Source organism: Chelon labrosus, assembly GCF_963514085.1.
Source record: "Chelon labrosus genome assembly, chromosome: 10".
Classification (NCBI taxonomy): Eukaryota; Metazoa; Chordata; class Actinopteri; order Mugiliformes; family Mugilidae; genus Chelon; species Chelon labrosus.
In genome coordinates this window covers 7,175,903-7,193,337 of record NC_140360.1, presented here as the reverse complement: position 1 = coordinate 7,193,337, position 17,435 = coordinate 7,175,903, and the positions used below count along the sequence as shown (strand labels likewise).

General features: G+C 43.9%; 1 protein-coding gene across 1 annotated transcript in view; it reads right to left on the bottom strand.

Annotated features, from left to right (window-relative positions):
• Positions 1–16,870, bottom strand: part of sema3b (sema domain, immunoglobulin domain (Ig), short basic domain, secreted, (semaphorin) 3B) — a 72,699-nt gene extending 55,829 nt beyond the window's left edge. Inside the window, exon 1 of the mRNA XM_084553445.1 lies at positions 16,292–16,870. The gene's annotated coding sequence lies outside the window, so the exon portion shown is untranslated. The remainder of the gene's footprint in view (positions 1–16,291) is intronic.
• Positions 16,871–17,435: the final 565 nt, after the last annotated feature.

Genomic DNA, 17,435 nt, shown 5'->3' with positions numbered 1-17,435 from the left:
TGATTCTAAATTGGCTGTAGGTGTGAATGGTTGTCTGTCACTCTGTGCCCTGCGATAGACTGGCAGCCTGTCCAGAGTGTACCCCGCCTCTCGCCCAATGACAGCTGGGATAGGCTCACAATCGGGACAATAAAAGGCCCATGCGCATTGCGCGGGTGCGATGGACTTTCCAGCCGAAGAAGACTGTTTCATGTTGAATTTATTTTATTCCACTTGAAAGCAGAGGTATACGTGTTCTGCTTTCACACGTTACAAATGTGCATGCTGTTCTACTTTCTATCACCCATCCAGGTTCAGTGTTCCTGAGGAAATGATGAAGCCCTTAATGGAACCACACTCACTGAAATGAGTAAGTATTTTTTGAAGGGGCTTCAGACAGACTCTGGAATCGGTGATTGGTATTGGCTGCAGAAATGCTGATTGGAGCACCCTTAGTTTTCACTTAGCATCTTTAATCAGCAGCCTTGATGTATTCGTGAATCAAACAGCACACACACACACACACACACAGACACACACACACACATATTCATATTCATACCGTTGAGCTGCAGTAATATTTTGCTGTGGTTCATCTTGCCCTCTTTCCCTGCTCGTCCGTCCCACTCAAAGCTGCCCTTGGGGCCGGATTCGCCGTGCCCAGGTGTGTGCCTCTGAGTCTGTGTGTGCTATGTATAGAGTTACCAAGGGGCCCCTGAGTACAGCTGTCTCTGATCTGCTCGAATCAATGAAACGCAACACTGGCAGATAGCTGACACTCCCGGTCGACACACTGTCATCACACACTCATCTCAGAGCTGGGCGGAGGACGCGCCCGCATCGCCGGGCGCAGGTGCCTTTATTGCTTTTAAGACGCGCGCATACGTTTAAAATGGGATGATTGTGTGAACGCACCTGTAAGTAAAAGATACTGGTGCCTCGCGCAAACACACAAACACACTGTACACACACGGCTACTGCAGACACGGTGGCGACAGTCACAGAAACCTGACATCAGATGTCACCTTGACTTGTCTTTCTCTCCTTTGTGTCTCTTTCATTTTTCTGCCATTACTCAATCTCTCTTGCTCTCTCTCTTTGGGGCGGGAGGTCACGTTTCAAAGGAGGAAATTACCTTATTCATACGCAAGACACACAATACCGACAAACCATCAGTTGTGGCCTACAGCGCTCCTCTTCCCTCCCCTTTCTCCAAACCTCTGCGCTCTTCTGTAATGACAATCTGCTGCTTGGCGCGGTTCGCCCGACTGCAGCTGAGAGGAGGAAAGAAGAGGAGGAATGTGTTTTATGAGCGGGGGGAGAGACAGCCTAAACAAAGGCAGGACACTCAGAGGAGAAAGTGATGTTTGGAGGCTTATACTTGAACAAACTGCACTTTTCTCTTCGTCAGTTCTGTTTTTGCTTCTTCACTTCTGCCTCCCCTTGTCCCGTCTTCCTGTACTGCTGTCTTGTCTTTTCCTCTCCTCCTTGCCTGCTCCTGGCGCTTTTATTATTTAGCACCTGTCGACCATAGAACAGAAAAACCATGTCTTGCGAGCTGTCTGACGCACAAACACACACACACTCACGCCGAAGCTGTCGTCCTGACAGAGCCACACGCTTCTGGATGCTGACGCACACAGACCCACATGTACAGGTTTCCGGATACTGTATACATGAACACACACCGCCGCACGCACACACTTTTCTGATGCACATTAGCTAATGTGGAAAGACGGCTGGGCTGAATTACCACTACACCTAATGACTATTTCATGTCAGGACGGAAAGAAGAGCAGCGAGATGGACGAGAGAAACTGAATATGGGGTTCAGGAGATTTGACTGCAGATCTCCTACCTTTCCTTTTTTTCTTGCCCTTCTGCCTTTGTCTTTTGCAGGAAACTGACAGCCTTGTTGCAGATGAGTTGGGCTGCACTGCACATTTTTGACTATCCTCTTAAAGTCTGAGCTCAGGCATAACATTATGAACACCTTCCTAATATTGAACACCTTCCTAATATCTCAGTTCTGTCAAGTTTGTTTACATATGAAAATAACTAAAAAGTAGGCTTTCAATTTATGTACAGTATCATTACATTTACTTTTTTTCTTGTTTTTACCATGTTATACTATAGGGTAATTCAAATATATAGTCACTTTAAGACAGAGGTCTTCAACAGGGGGTCCGCGACACCTAGGGCATCCGCGGAGGTACTGCAGGGGGGTCACGAAAGTTTTGGTTGAGAAGACATTTTTTTATTTTCCCCCCTGCAATTTTTTCCTTAAATTTAAATGTCTTTAAATACACATAAGTAGGGGCATCTCTCCATCAGTTTGGGGGTCCTTGGCCTGGAAAACGTTGAAGACTCCTGCTTTAAGACACAGCGTTGTGAATTTGAGAGTGCTAAAGCAGCTGACATACGTAACTCACTGATCCGTGACTAAAATGTCAAACATTCAAGCTTCAGAATTCCTCTAATCATTTGGCGGATTGTAACTGTCTAGTAGTAGTCGATGGGTGCTTCGGGGCACATGTAAATTCATTAATGCACAATTTGGCTGCGAAAATGTCAAAAACAAGTGTTGTTTGCAAATGAAAGCCAACAAAGCTATTGTTAGTCGCTGTTCGAGCAGAGAATCTTGCAGCTAAAGTCGTAGAAATGAACAGAATCCTAACTCGTTCGTTCACGCGGAGGACGGACGGCGGGACCTCACATGCAGCCCGCTGAGAAATCATGACAGCACAGCACGGGCTGGACGTGGTTTTACATTTACACCCTACAGCTCAGTGGCTTTCAGAGAGGTCTCGCTTGCTTGGCTAATAATTGTGACTGACAGTTTCTTCTCTGGGGGGGGGGGGAGTTAGCATCAGTGTGTCGGCCTGCAGTTAGATCCTGCTGTTAAAACCTCCACTTGAACACGTCAGCCCTGCAGGACTGATGACACGGAGCACTGGCTCCTTTATTGGTGATAGGTATATTCCTGTACTAGTTTAAAAGACTCCCACTGACTCGCTGTGACCAGTTTAAGCTATCAGAAATCAAAGTGTCACCCACCGATAACCTCACAAACTGTTGCCTCCTTCATATTTTGTAGAGTAGTAGAAGTAGTTTGCAAGCCCAAAAAGAGTGGGGTAATGATTATGGACATGGACACTAAGGAGGTTTGAGGTGTACAGATGTTATTTTGGTCTGTAGAGTGAATGTGTGTCCAGGTATTTAGTCTAAAGATACTGGAGTTCAACATGTCACAGCTCGCTCCTTTTACACCCCCTTCCACTTATATTTTCAGCACACAGACTAAACCCCCTGCAGAATGCCGGTCACTCATTGTGTCTCCGGCTTTCATCTATGTCCATCGCTGTCCAAAGACAGACGGAGCCACACAAAGGAAGACACGCCTAAAAACACACAACGAGCCCGAGCATTGATTTGTGCACACGTGGTGCTTCTGACGACTAGACTAATGAAAAGTTCTTTTGGTTTGTGAATGAAGGAGAGGAGGTAGAAGGAGGGAGGGACATGGGTGTGTTTATTTTGCCCTCAGGTGGATGTCGCCATGGGCTGCCGACCTCTGCCTCTGACCTTATCAACAAACAGGAACAAATGTGGATTTTCTGACCCCGGTTGTACCTGCCTCATTACCTCTTCTTTCCATCCTTCATCGGTTGCCCCTTCCTTTTCTTTTAGCTCTTCCCAAACCATCCAATTCACCTCCATTATGTGATCAAAAAGGTGGCAAAGGTTACAGGAAGATGTAAAACGAAAATGAGAAGCAATAAAGGATTTAAGGTGCGGGAGGAAGGACCTTTGGAGTAAAGAGAAACTAACAAAGAGAAGAACCTAAAGAGGCCCAAACAAGGAGAATAGAGTGATTTGCTTATTAACTTTGGAGGCAGTTAGATTCTTGCGAGGTTGCAAAATCACCACATCAAGCGTACATTTGTATTCAAGCTTTGCATTTGTGACCAAACCACAGTCAGCTCTTCTCCAAATAGTTTCCAAGGCCATCTTCTCAGATGGTCTGATGGTGTAGCCAAGCACCTGGCACATCAGGTGAACCTGTTGCCTCCCCTTTCCTCAGATCAGAAGTTCTAATTACACTGCATGTCATTACCTCAAAGAAGTAGATAGGAAGGACTGCCTGACCAAAGACAACCTCCTGCAACCCTAACCCTAAGTTTCTCAGTTTCTAAGTTTGTCTAAGTCTCAATTCAATCACTGTTTGGTACAATCTATTCCTCTCTTTTTCTTTCTCTTCCAGCTCTCATCCGCCACCTCCTTTTCAAATCTTCCTCCACTTGTACAACTGTGCGCTGTCACATTCGACACATGAGTGATCAGTCAAACGTACCGCTCCACATCACAAAGCTGTGCATGGACATGGATGCCGTTTTATGCGTGAGGAAAAATAAAATGCACACGATACTATGTTTTGCAAAAGAGTGTCCCTCTTTTATCGACGTGAGAATTCACATTTTAGACTCTCATCTAAAGACATTCAGGCGCAGAAAACCCCCGACTAACGAGGGATGCATTGAGCAGCGTATAGACATATGGAGTCTGGCACATGAAAGGCAGACGTTTGAAGCCCCCTCACCCACACATAAGACACCTGCCAACTCTCTTTTTCCATTTTTTATAATCAGTGGTCACATTAAAGACTGTGCAGAATGTGATTTTCTGTCTAATTCCAGCATGTATTTATTCACTGCTGCTCATCTGGGGTGTTTAATGACATTTCTAGGCGTTTATAGGAACAAAGGGAGTATGAGCGAAAGGAACCGCTTTTGTTCTGCTAAACATCCCACATACTGGATGCTGTATGCCAATTTATGTTGTTATAAACAGTTTAGAAAGATGGATCTGCAACGTCAATGAAATGGTTACTTAAGCTTGCATGGGATATAAAATATTATGGACCTGGCTGACCTCCAAGACCCATCCAAATCAGATGGTAAACCACCTCAGTATTATCAGTAGGGTTCTTCAGCATGCACCTTCCAGATGTCCAAGCTCTAAAATGGTGTCCCTCAGGGGCAGGCTACTATGCTCCAACAGAAGTTACTGTGGAATGGTTAGACCGAAGTCTCCAGCTCTTCAAATGCCTAAACGGGGGTCTGCATCAGGCAATTTTTGTAAGTTTCCAGGACTAACAATCAGACGTCCGCACCCACTTCACTGATTGGCATGGCGTGTTGAGGTTGAAAAATAAGCAGGACTTGAAATAGCCCTTTAGAAGTGGCCTAAGCATTTTTCCAATCAGCTATTAGGAGGTGACAAGTACTTTACAGCCTGAATCCAGATTGTATCTCTTAGAAGTAAAATCCAATATCATAATGGTTCAAAACGCGCCTGGAGGTTGGTCCATTGACCTGGAGATTGGATTGCCAGCGTTCAGTACAATGCGCTTGTCAAAGTAGCTGCCGAGAGATATGTGCCGGTACCATTTTGGAGGTCAACAGGGAAACCTGCAGAAATACCCGTAAACAAGTCCTGAGAATACTGCATCCGTGTCGGGGGATCGTACCAGTGGTGTGTTATGTGCAGCACTAGTCACCAGACACCTGAACTTTAAGAAATTTTGTCAAGACACCTGCCCACTGGGACCAATTATATCCCTAAAATAATAAAATAAGTGAATACGGAAGAGCTGCTCTGTATGGTCTGAGCTGTTTGGTGTATTCTCTTGTGGAATCCTCCTGTAGTATCTGTAGTAGAAAGGCAAGTGTGTTCAAGACGTAGCCAGCTGTCTGTGCGAGCATGTGGTTAAAGAGCAACTATATCTCCAGTGTAATCGCTAAAGTTGCTAGTGGTTTCCACTAACCCTAACCCTCCAAAGGCATGATCCATCCAATTAGTTTTAAAGTATTAATTCCGTCAATTTTCCAGCACCACCTAATGGCAAATTTAGACATTTAGTTCAACCTATTTCGGTTCATTATAATGGATCACATGGTAAAGGCATCTAGGACCCATTATATTTCCATTATTGCACGTACCTCTACTCTAACTCTTAGTAAAATTAAAAGCAGATCTGCTTAAAAAGTTCAAAGCTATCGGTCCAACCAGCTCTCTCCTACATTTCTTCACTCTTCTGCAAACATGTAGGCCTGAAGTCTTTCGGCACACTGTACCGTATTCAACAGTTCTCTACTTGTCCAATCTTTTTTTCCACAACAGCAGCCGAGACGAGGCCTCCAGCTAAGATACCTATCTGTCCATCTGAAAATTCTCCTAATGGCCCGGCCACCACTACTGCTACATACCGATCATGCCTCCTACACATAATCTGTCAGAGCGCCGCTGTGCTGTGCTGTGCTGTGCTGCCGCGTTATCGGTATGTGTGCGCATTTAGCGTTTAATATCTGCCGCTGTTTTTAGAACCCCGCCTTGGGTCAACGCTCTTGAGGGTTTTTTTTCTCCGCCTCTCTGTTGCAGGGACGTGCAAACACACAGCGCCACGCGTTTAAATTGTACGAAGTGGATTTGCGCGAACAGATGGAAACATCCAGCGATAGTGTCCACACCTGCATCCACACAGTACACTGTAGTTCAAATAGCAGCATAAGTTGAGGTTACTTTGACTTTTTACAGATTTGCGACCTTTATTCTGATTATTTCTGACAATCAGTCGCAAAATGTCTTTGTTCTCCATCTGTCTGCTTGTTAGTGGGAGGAAGCTTGTTTTTTAGACACACATATATGCACACACACACACACACTGAGGCACACCCATCCGAGTCCCCAGGTGCAGTTTGTCGAGATGGAGGCTCTCTGAAGGTGAACCCAGTGGCGTGCTCTGTGTGTGTTTGTGTGTGTGTGTGTCTGTCCTTTCATGTATTCAGTTGTCTATAATGTCTGTATTTGGGGCTGGCAGACGTGTACACACACAGCTAAAGAAAGCCAAAAGAAGAAAGACGGAAAGAAAGAAATATAGTACAAATGAGACCTACCCGGAACCAATCAAACAAATGTTTTTCATATTGTAATGTTAGTTGTCTCAGCTGTAAAATAAGAACTGTAAGCAATAGGGTGATAGCTTGATAGAGAGTGGGGGGTTGAAGGATGGAGGGATATAGCTTTTATCTGGAGGAGGGGAAGCCAAATTAGAAATGTGGCATGATCTCCCCCCCTCCTGGGACTGAGTCAATTAGCCTGCCTGGAGGAGCTGCCAAGAGGCTGGGGCTGGGGGATGGTGCTGGTAAAAAAAAAAAAAAAAAAAAAAAAAAAAAAGGTAGTAGTGGTGGTGGTGATGGTGGTGGGGTGACGGGCTGAGACGAGGCAAGGCCAAGGGCGTCGACAGGAGACCGTATGGGGATAGGAAAGGAGCTGATGCTGACAGAATCGAACACTCTGTAACTTGTTGGGTATTGTGTAAGACATAACGGATAAGGGCGTAAAAGTGAAAGGATGAGGGGTTAATACCTGCAGAAGGATGGATCAGTGTACCAGAAATCTGCCTGGTTTGGGTTTGTTTGTCTTTTTGGATTCATTTCAGTTGGATGTCTAAACACCTTGAGCAACTATATCATGCCTGTCTTATGTTTCTGCAGGTCGCTCACTGTTTTCCAAATTGCTCCCAGTGGTCCGGCACATATCTCACCATCAGTGTGTGCATGAGAGAGCAAATGGCAGAGCTTAGGATACGTGCACTTCATTTTCCAACTGCTGGAACCCTTTGAGACATCTTGAAGAAGACATCACCTTTGTTCTTTTCATTAACATTAGACCAGTTATACACAACCACAGGTGCATCAGTGATGGGCATTTTTGTCACACGCCCGGCTGAACATGACATATAAACTTTGTCACAACTTTATTCTTTACTTTCCTTTGAAAATATGATAACCTTAGTATCCATGGAGCCATCGGCTTTTTCAACAATATTTGGAGTAGCCCCACAAGATACATGCCTGGGCTACCAGGTAAAAAATATGATAACCCACAACTTTATGACCACCTTCCTAATATAGTGTAGGTCTCCCTTGTGCCTCCAGAACAGTTGTCCCCTCCCTTCATCCTATGGGTTGAGGGGAGGGTCCCCTGTGGATCATCCTACAGATACTTGATCAGTTTGGGATCTAGTGAATTTGAAGGCCAGGTCAACACCTTGTGCTGTTTACCCTGAGTTGTTCCTAAAGTGTTTTTGTGTGTGTGCCTGTGTCAGGCTGCATCCTGCTGGGGATCAAGGAGTGTCATTGTTATGGGGTGGGGGTGCTTTGTCTGGTCTAGGTGGGTGCTACATGTCTAAGTAACTTCCACACCAATGAATGCCAGGTCCAAAAGTTTCCCAGAAGAACATTGAATTGTCACAAGATGGTCAATGTTATTTACTTCAACTGTCAGTGGTCATAATGTTGTGCCTGATTGGTGTATATTATTTAACTGGAAGGGAAAAACACCTCTAGCTTTTAAGCTATGGATTAAAGATCTTGGATTTTCTCCAACTATTTGACATTGGAGAAAATCCACTACTCAGTAACGTTATATACCATGAAAATTCATCATGATAACCTTGCTCTAATTACCATGAGAGCTCATGTTGAGTCTGGGGCTGACTGGAAGACACAATAAAGCAGTGATGAAGAATAAATAGGAATAGAAGTCTGGTGGTGTAAGTGTAGCAGCAGCTGTACTGGAGGGTCTAACAGGAGTAGATGGATGGCAGAATGCCACTTTCTTACCGAAAGGCTCCACGCACCAGATCAGTGTGTCAAATCACTGCTGGCAACACAGATGAACCTCTAAAGAGTGTCAGTAATGAAAATTACACTGAAACATCGGTAGCAGCACTAAAAACAAATATGCATCGCCGACTCTCTAACTGTGCTTTTTATTTCTGTGACTCTTCTTCTTTTCCCATCTGGGATCCTGAGCAGCTGCAGAACAGCGGAAAGCAGGATTACAGGTGGTGAGGAAAGAGAGAGGGGGGAGGACAAAGACGTGTGGAGGGTGTTCTTGCAGGAGAGGGGAGCAAAGGAGGAGGAAATGTTCCAAGCCAGAGGTGATTAAGAAAATGAGAACACAACAAAAAGAGACAGTCAGGTGAAATGAAGGACGGCAGAGCAAACGGCTTTGTCTAAAATATCAATCACACACTTTTACAATACATCTAATCAAATACTGACATCAGGAGCGTTTGCAATGTTAAAACATAAGTCTGGTGCTCTTCGTTGATCTAGTCTCTGGGACCGGCTGATCCAGAGGCAGCGAGTCAAAAGATAAAGGAGGTATGAGTGGGTAAAAAAAATTGTTACTGTGTGTGTGTGTGTGTTTATGAGTTTAACAAATGAGATGCCAGACGGTCCCTGTGTGCGGTATCATCACCGCTGGCAGCCGAGTGTGGCAGGCACTTGAGTGACAAGCTAAAGAGGGAAGGTGAAGGAGAAGAGGCTGTAATGCGCCAGCTCAGTAGCATGTCACCAGGCAGGCCCGCGTCTCCTTCCTTATCTGACAGGCACACTGCAGAACGGCAAAATCCTCTGCATAAGCCCCTCAAGCACTCCTCTGGGACATGTGTGTGTGTATATGTGTGTGTGTGCGTGTGTGTGTGTGTAGAGGCGGAGACGGTAAACTATAATGGTGTGTGTGACAGGGACGGCGAGGGGAGTTAGGGGATGGCGTTATTTTCCCATCTTCCCGCGTAAAGCCCACTAATTCCCCTTCACCTTCAACACTGCATGACCGCTCAAGGTGATAGGACGGGACGGGCCCCGAGTCCGAACGCATCAGCGCAAGTTCGAGGGTGCAATTACAGGTCAGCCTGGCAGAGGAGAGGCTGTTCTGCAAGAGTGGGAAGTGGAAGTGATGGCAGTGGAAGGAAGGGGAAGGTAACAAGGCTTTTAGACCATCTTGTGTGTCAAAGAATAGTGCATTCATTTAGCAATGTGTGGTAGAGATGGTGGTAATAGTGATCTTTACTCATATTAGGGATAGATACTTGCAATGACGAAGAGTAACATCTTTAAATTTGACTTGCTTTAGTCTCAGTTGGTTCTAAAATGAGAGTTAAGGGAAACAGGATCCTGTAAGTCTCCAGCCTGTCTGTAGTTATACTCCATTTGTATTTCATTACGAGATGTGGTTCAACCATAGACTGTATATAAATATGAACAATGCGTCCCCACTTCCTTGCATTGGCCAAAGTGACGCTATTTTCCTGGGGATACGGGCGGCGCCCTCTTGCGAGTTTGGAGCTAGAGTCTGTGCAGTCCGAGAGTGGAACCACGATATTGGTGACCCGTTTTCGTTTAAACGTTTTTAAAAGGAAACTTCTCAGAACAATGGACACTTGAATATGCATCAGTATTATATTAACTACCTAAAATGACAGAAACCATCCTTTATTAAAGAATTTATTTTCGTGTTTTACGTTGATCCAAGTCCCATCCACTAACATGGAGGGGGTGGAGCTTATTATGACCTATACTGCAGCCAGCCACCAGGGGGAGCTCGACTTGCTTTGGCTTCACTTTTGAGGAGCAGTTATGCCGTCCATCTTTATACTGTCTATGGTTTCAACCGATACAGAGAAAAATATGTCTGCACATGAACTGGACAGTCCTACAAGTAGACAGAGCCATTTTGTTGTTAACAAATTGAACTCCACAGCGCTCAGATGATGTGTATACCTACTTTGCTGTCACTCTTCTGTCCATCACCGAATAAAGACTGCACCAACTATGTGATTTGGCCCGGCAGGTACAGTATGTGCCAGAGCAGTTCCCAGCAGAGCAGGGAAGAAAAAATAAGTTACTGGTAAAGTTGGTCTGGCCTCCAGACTAGTAACAAGGTAAAGTAAGGTAACAACAAAGTAAACAAAGGTTAATTTTGAATCAAACCACTATTTTTTTCTGCCTAACCAAGTAGTTTAGGGACACTTTGAAAAGCAGCACTCCCACAATACACCACGCTTGCCAACTCGTATGCAAACGCTGATATTTTGGGGAGTCATTGGTAATCAGTATACCAGTGTATATACAAAAGCAAAAGTAATAGGACATCTCACTGAACAAGACCAACCAGGAAACAGCTTGGCTGGTTGGGACGTGTTAGACCCGTTAACCCAGTGGCCCAGGTCACCCACCCATCCATTCACCATGAACAGTCCACTCATAGTGAACTGAGAATGACCGTCCTGTCCTCAGACTAACCCTTACTTCAGGGCCATCAGGGTATCTAAGTGATCTGCTTTTATCTGATGACACGCAGCCGTGCTCCCATTAGCCTTCCCATATCTCCAACATCTGTGCTGAAACAGAATCCTAATTAACCTCTCATCAGTCACATTTTGCCTTTTCACTAAGGGCCCTTAGATGTTCTGAAGGTCAGGGGATTTTTGTCACAAGACATCACAACTTAAAATGTGAAAACATCTCATTCAAAAAAAAATTTTCTTTACAATAATGCAAAATCTATATTTTTATCTATATGTTGTTTTTTTTTAATTATGACCTTCAATAGTTTCTGCTCCATAACATTGAGCTCACATTTGGACCCAGTCTACTTTCTATCAAGTAAGGAAAGTGTATAATATTCTGTTTCTCTACCATTCCAGTGTTTGTTTGCCAACAACCGTCGTCTTTTACCTTTTCAGTCCTGTAATCCATGATCTCTCCCCCTCTCTTTACAACCCCCTTCACCTGAAATCAACCTTAACCTCCACTGTAGGCCTTGTCTTATTCAATGACAATAACATCCTCAAAAGAGGAACCACCCCAACACATTTTCACCTACGCTCTCTTTGTTGTCTTTTGAGAGCTCTTCACGGTGAAAAAAAAATGTCTTGAAGATCAGTTAAGAATTTATCTTTATCCTCTAACTAACCTTTTAACTCAGTGATACATTTGAGAAGCTTCACTTCACTGACCTCAGGTTCAGCCCCTTTGTTATCCATTCATCCATCCTTTTGTGTCGGCCTATACGTATCGAATAACACTTTTAAAACATGAAATCGATTGTCCTCTATGGTATATATATGTGTTCTCTAACTGCAGCGGCAGAAAAAGATCATATATTAATAGCATGATGACACCTGCAGATAAACCACTTGGGCCCCAGATTATCCACTAATACACTTATCCTACTTAAAAGACAAAGTGTGCTCAAAACTGGACCTCTGTAAACAGCTCACTAGTTTGTTTGATTTAACCATTCATCTGTTTATTACTTGGAAGATTCTCTTGCACATTTGCAGCATACTACAAAATCTATGTTTTAATTTTGGCTTCACTTTGTATTCATAAGAAAATTCTGAGCAGATCTCAATATATGCAGCCGCTATGAAGACTTTTTGCGCATCTTGCACAGATTTCGTATAGAAATGTTACAAAAATTCCCACATTCGCACCACACATACTGTAAGAGGGCACAAACTCTCTTCGCTTGTTGTGCGCATCTGTCACTCCCACACACACCCACAACACATCATACCCCTCATTAGCCGTGGCTTGCAAATGAAGGGTGAGAATCGTGTTTGTTTTTTTAATGAGAGGGATCGAAAAAGAAAAAAATATATAAAAATATATATATATATAAAAATAAACTGATGAAAGTTTGATGCTAACAGCCTTTTGCTTTTTATTTGAATGGGAGAACAACCTCCACTCCCCCGTCTGTCCCCTCTGGCTATATGGGAAAAAAGTCAATATTTCAAGAGAGCAGAGACACTCATTAAATATTTCAAACAAAGGAAAACTGACATAGCAGCCTGCTCTCTCGCTCTCTTTCTCTCTCTCTCTCTCTCTCTTGCACACACTTGCACACCTAGCCATGGCTTGTCTTCACCTTCTTAACTCCATGCTATATAAACATACGACATATAAAAGCTATAAGATTTGGATTTATGACCTACACGGACACATAAGGTCTAGTTCCACAGTTTTCTAAATCTTCGTCAACATTTGTTTCCTACTTTCTGCTGGTCTGGTAGATGTTCCAGGCTCAGAAAAAAAGGTTAAGAGGAGGGTTAATGTGTTTTCCGCTCAGGAAGGGGTTGAGATGGGGTTAATGGGTTTTAAGGTGTGGCAGTGGCTCGGTGCATAGCCACCTTAAACGTAAAGTTACCTCGGTGGTCCATACATCAGGAACCAATCAGCAAACCCACCTTGAACCCGCAGGAAGAGTTAAGCTAAATGAAAAGTCCACTTTGCTGCTCTCTGATGTAAAATGATGGCACACGGGAGCGAATGCAACCTGTGACCTGGTGGTGAAAGTGATCACACAAACAACGTCTGCTGTTCTGCGCACGCTGCTCGTCCGTCCTGGGGAAGAATCCTCTGACACATCATCAGCAGTGTGTTTGTAATGCACAGGAGGACGGCGGCGTAATTAGCATGAGCAGCAATAGCTACCATGTGGAACAGACAATGCATCTAGTGACAGAAACTCAAACAGAAGGAGAAAGATGGAACCAATCCAGATTTAACACAAACTATAGATAGGGAATACCATTTGCATTTCAATCAAACCTCAACCATTCTGTTCAGTTTTATACCTAACTACTCCTTTTGTTGCTTTTACATTCAACTCAAATTACTTTAATTGTCAGATTTCCTGCCTTACTGCTAATGTTCCACCATTTTATTTAGGTTGTTGGTATTTCAACGACAAAATTCACTGCAGTCAACAAAAAAATCCCCAAAGATGACCATTATACAATTATAATTAATTAATGACAAGATGCCTCCAACTTCAAGCAGTTTTAACATGTTTGATTGGAAATTATGAATCTGTGGATGCTCCATATTCGTAAAACATCCCCATTTCTTTTAGGTGTGTCATATTTGCATGACATCTGGAGCCATCAAATGGGTCCATGTTTACCATGCTCCCATTTCAAGTTCATCTGAATGCTGACCTCTTGTGGTATTTACAACCAGTGTTGCCAGATGGGAAATGAAGAAATATGGTACTGTCGTATTTTGGCCTAAACTAAAACTGTACTAATGTACTAAAACTGCATTTAAAATCAAAGCAATTCTATGTGCATGTAACTGCAATAAATAGGGAGGCTTGGCCATTTGAATGAAACAACTGCTTTATTCATTGTCAGTCCAATGGCTAAATTTTGTATATTTGGCCTTTTATATCTTATAGGGCCTGAAACTATCGTACAAACACGCTAATTATCGGATATCTGGCAACACTGTTTACAACCACATCATGGAAGTTTTTTTTGTACAGCAAGTTAGTCGCATAGAGTTTTTTTTTTTTTTGTCATTTGAAAATACATCATTTCATTTGGCCTTTGTATTTCCTGCATTAAGTTACCAGCTCATTAGCTTGTTAAAATGGTAGCCTCCATGGCTTCTATACGCCAACAACTGACAAGCAACTTAGAGCTGATTGTACCAGATGAAACGCAAGCATTTCTCAAGTTCACAAGTTTCATTTGAATGACGCAGTCATTCCAATAAAATGTGTGTGCCAAGCGATAACGCTAACAGTCATGTTGTCTGTAAACTTGGAGACAATAAAACCTTTTGGCTAATGCCCCAGACACGCAGTTTTAATTGATGATTCCATAATACATTTATGCCCTAAATAAAAGGCTTTATACAAGCCTTCATTTTTAGATAAGCAAATGGGGCAAAATAGGTCCATAATCATGAAACAGTTACGTAACAGTCTGCTAAACTGTTAGCCTCTGAAGCTACAAGACGCTAGCATCTCACTAGCAGTGGTGTACGCGTGACTTAGAGCTGATCTTAACAACATGAATCTCAAGAATTTCACGTAAACAATTCTCCTTCTCGTAAGCTTACAAGTTTAACTTGAATGACGCAATCAGTCCAATAAAATTTGTGTCAAGCGATAGCGCTAACGCTAGCGATAACGCGGGCGGCGCGTGTGCAAGTAAACCCGGAAGCAATAAAAAATGTTTTGGCTAACGCCCAAGACACGCAGTTTTCATTATAGGGTGCCATCTTCGATTCCATAATACATTTATGCTCTAAATAAATGCTTTATACAACTCTTTAGGGGCAAAACAGGTTCATAACCATGAAACAGTTACTCAACAATCTGCTACACTGTAGCAGACACAGTTTTCGTTGGTGGGTGCCATCTTTGAATCCAGTGGCCACTTCCTACACTGCGTTCATGCTCAAAAGCAAAAATAAGGCTTTGTATGACTACACTCAACAGTGTTCACATCACACCGCACAATGCTGCACCCTCACTGCAGTGGTACGTTAAGAGTTAATGTGTGGGTTGTCAACAGCATGGCAAGGGAAGGGTTACTGTGGATTTGGGGTGGAGGGGTTATAAAGACCTGGGACACCATAGATTACAGGACTGAATAGGTGAAATGACAGACAGAACGCACACCTGTTAGCTTGAATATGCACACGCCCACTCGCACACAAAACATATGAGCGAGAAAGAATAAGAAAGAGAGGCTAAGTAGTTAAAAGAGGCTTCACAAAGATTTACAAAGTCAGATGAATAGTTAGAAAGAGGGGGAAGAAGAAAGAGGGGAAGGCTGTGTGAAAAGATGAGAGAGAGGGATAAGCCACTGTCATTAGTTGTGGGGTTTGAGTGAAAAACCCGCAGAAAGGCAGAAGTAAATGAGATTAGAGAACAAAAGTGGCAGAGTGTGGCGGGATGGAGGTTAGTGGGAGGAGAGGACGGATGAGGCACAGAATAAGAGCAGGTGTAAAAAGGACCTCTGATTCATGGTCTGTTTAAATTCATCTAATGCTTTTTTTATTATATATTCAAAGACTGTTCTCAGGCTCAAAACCACAACTTCAGCATAAATTACCAATGCCGACTGGAAAAAAAGAGAGGTTTTCTGCAGAAGCAATCATATCTTCTACATTCCCCAGAAAAATAACAAAAAAATCAGGAAATAAACCATCCGAGACACACACACGCACCCACATGCAAGCTTTTCCTTTCTTTATTTATGCTCCGATGAATCACCCACTGATCAAATCCACTTCTGAACACTTCTGACTTAGACACACATACATACAGCCCAGGCTGGTGTTACTCACGGAAATCACCCTCATGATCAACACAGATATGAGCCCACATTCAAAAATCTGTTCCAACACAAACACCTGCGCGTGGTATCCCCCTCCAGCTTCAGTTTTCAAGACTATACAAGGAACTGATTCAGTTGTTGAGGAACACATGAGCACACTTGCCCCCACGGTCAACTAGGAGACAACTCCTAGTTCTTCTCCAAATTAAAATCCCTAATAAACATTTTAATTTGTGGCAATGAGGGCAGTGGTGGCTGTTAGAAAGGATAAAAATAAATAAAGGATGCTGGAGCTTCAGGAGTGTCATTTAATCTCACCTCGCTCTCCTTCTGCCCGCTGTCCCGTCTCAGTCCTCAGCCCCGCCGAGTCACTTCCCCCTTGGCAGGTGCCATCACGGTCAAATAGTCCACAGTGAAGGTTCTGGAGAGGACGGTTCTCTAAATTTCTCTTTCTTTTTCTTTAACTCCCTTTCTGAGTTCCTGCTGTATCGCCACGTGTGTGTGTGTTTGAGTGTGTGTGAGTGTGTGTGCGCTTGCAACTCCAAAGGTCCTGGAATTCCTGAGTCCTGCGCTAAAGAGCGAGCGTGGCTGAGCTCTCTCTCTCTCTCTCTCTCTCTCTCTCTCTCTCTCTCTCTCTCTCTCTCAGTGTGCACTCCTTTTTGTTTTTTCCTCCCGTCCGGGCAGAGAGGAGGGGAAGACCGTGAGAGGGGGGTGGGACGGAAGACAGAAGCCGCTTTCAGCCAACTCTTTCTCTATCTGCTCTTCCTCCTTCTGTTTTCCCCTTCCCGTGTCCTTTTCCCTTTGTCCCTTTCTCCTTCCCCAACTTTTTTCCGCTCAGTCTTTCTGCTTGTCCTCTGTGACAGATACTCTTTCACTGCTCGGCAAGGCGTAAAAGCAAAGCCCTGTCCGTCACACACACACACTCACGCTCACACCCTCCTCCTCCTCCTCCTTCTTTCAGCGCCGCTCCCTCTGCCACAGTCCAGAGGTAGAGTCGCTCCGTGTCCCTGCCTTCTCTCTGACTGCTGTGGTTCAAACACGCTTCCTCCCCCTCACAGGTTCACCTCCGTGTGGGTGCATGTGTGTCTCTCAGTGATCCTTCACAAGTTTTTTTTGCTTTGTTTTTGGCTGATCTAGTCGTGATAAGGAGATCAGGGTGAGACTGGATGAGGGTGCACTTAAAAACTCGGGTTTAATTACAGTTTGAAGTTCCACCGCAAAGTTCACACATTCTTTAAAGTGTCAACTCCACCTCCACCGTACATTTTTAGCTGTTTTTCTGCAACTCAGAACCTTCATTCAAGAAGGCTCTGGGTTCTGGGCCTTTCTGTGTGGAGTTTGCATGTTCTCCCTGTGTCTGCGTGGGTTCTCTCCAGGTTCTCCGGCTTCCTCCCAGCGTCCGAAGACATACATGTTAGGTTCATTGGTGATTCTAAATTGGCCATAGGTGTGAGTGTGAATG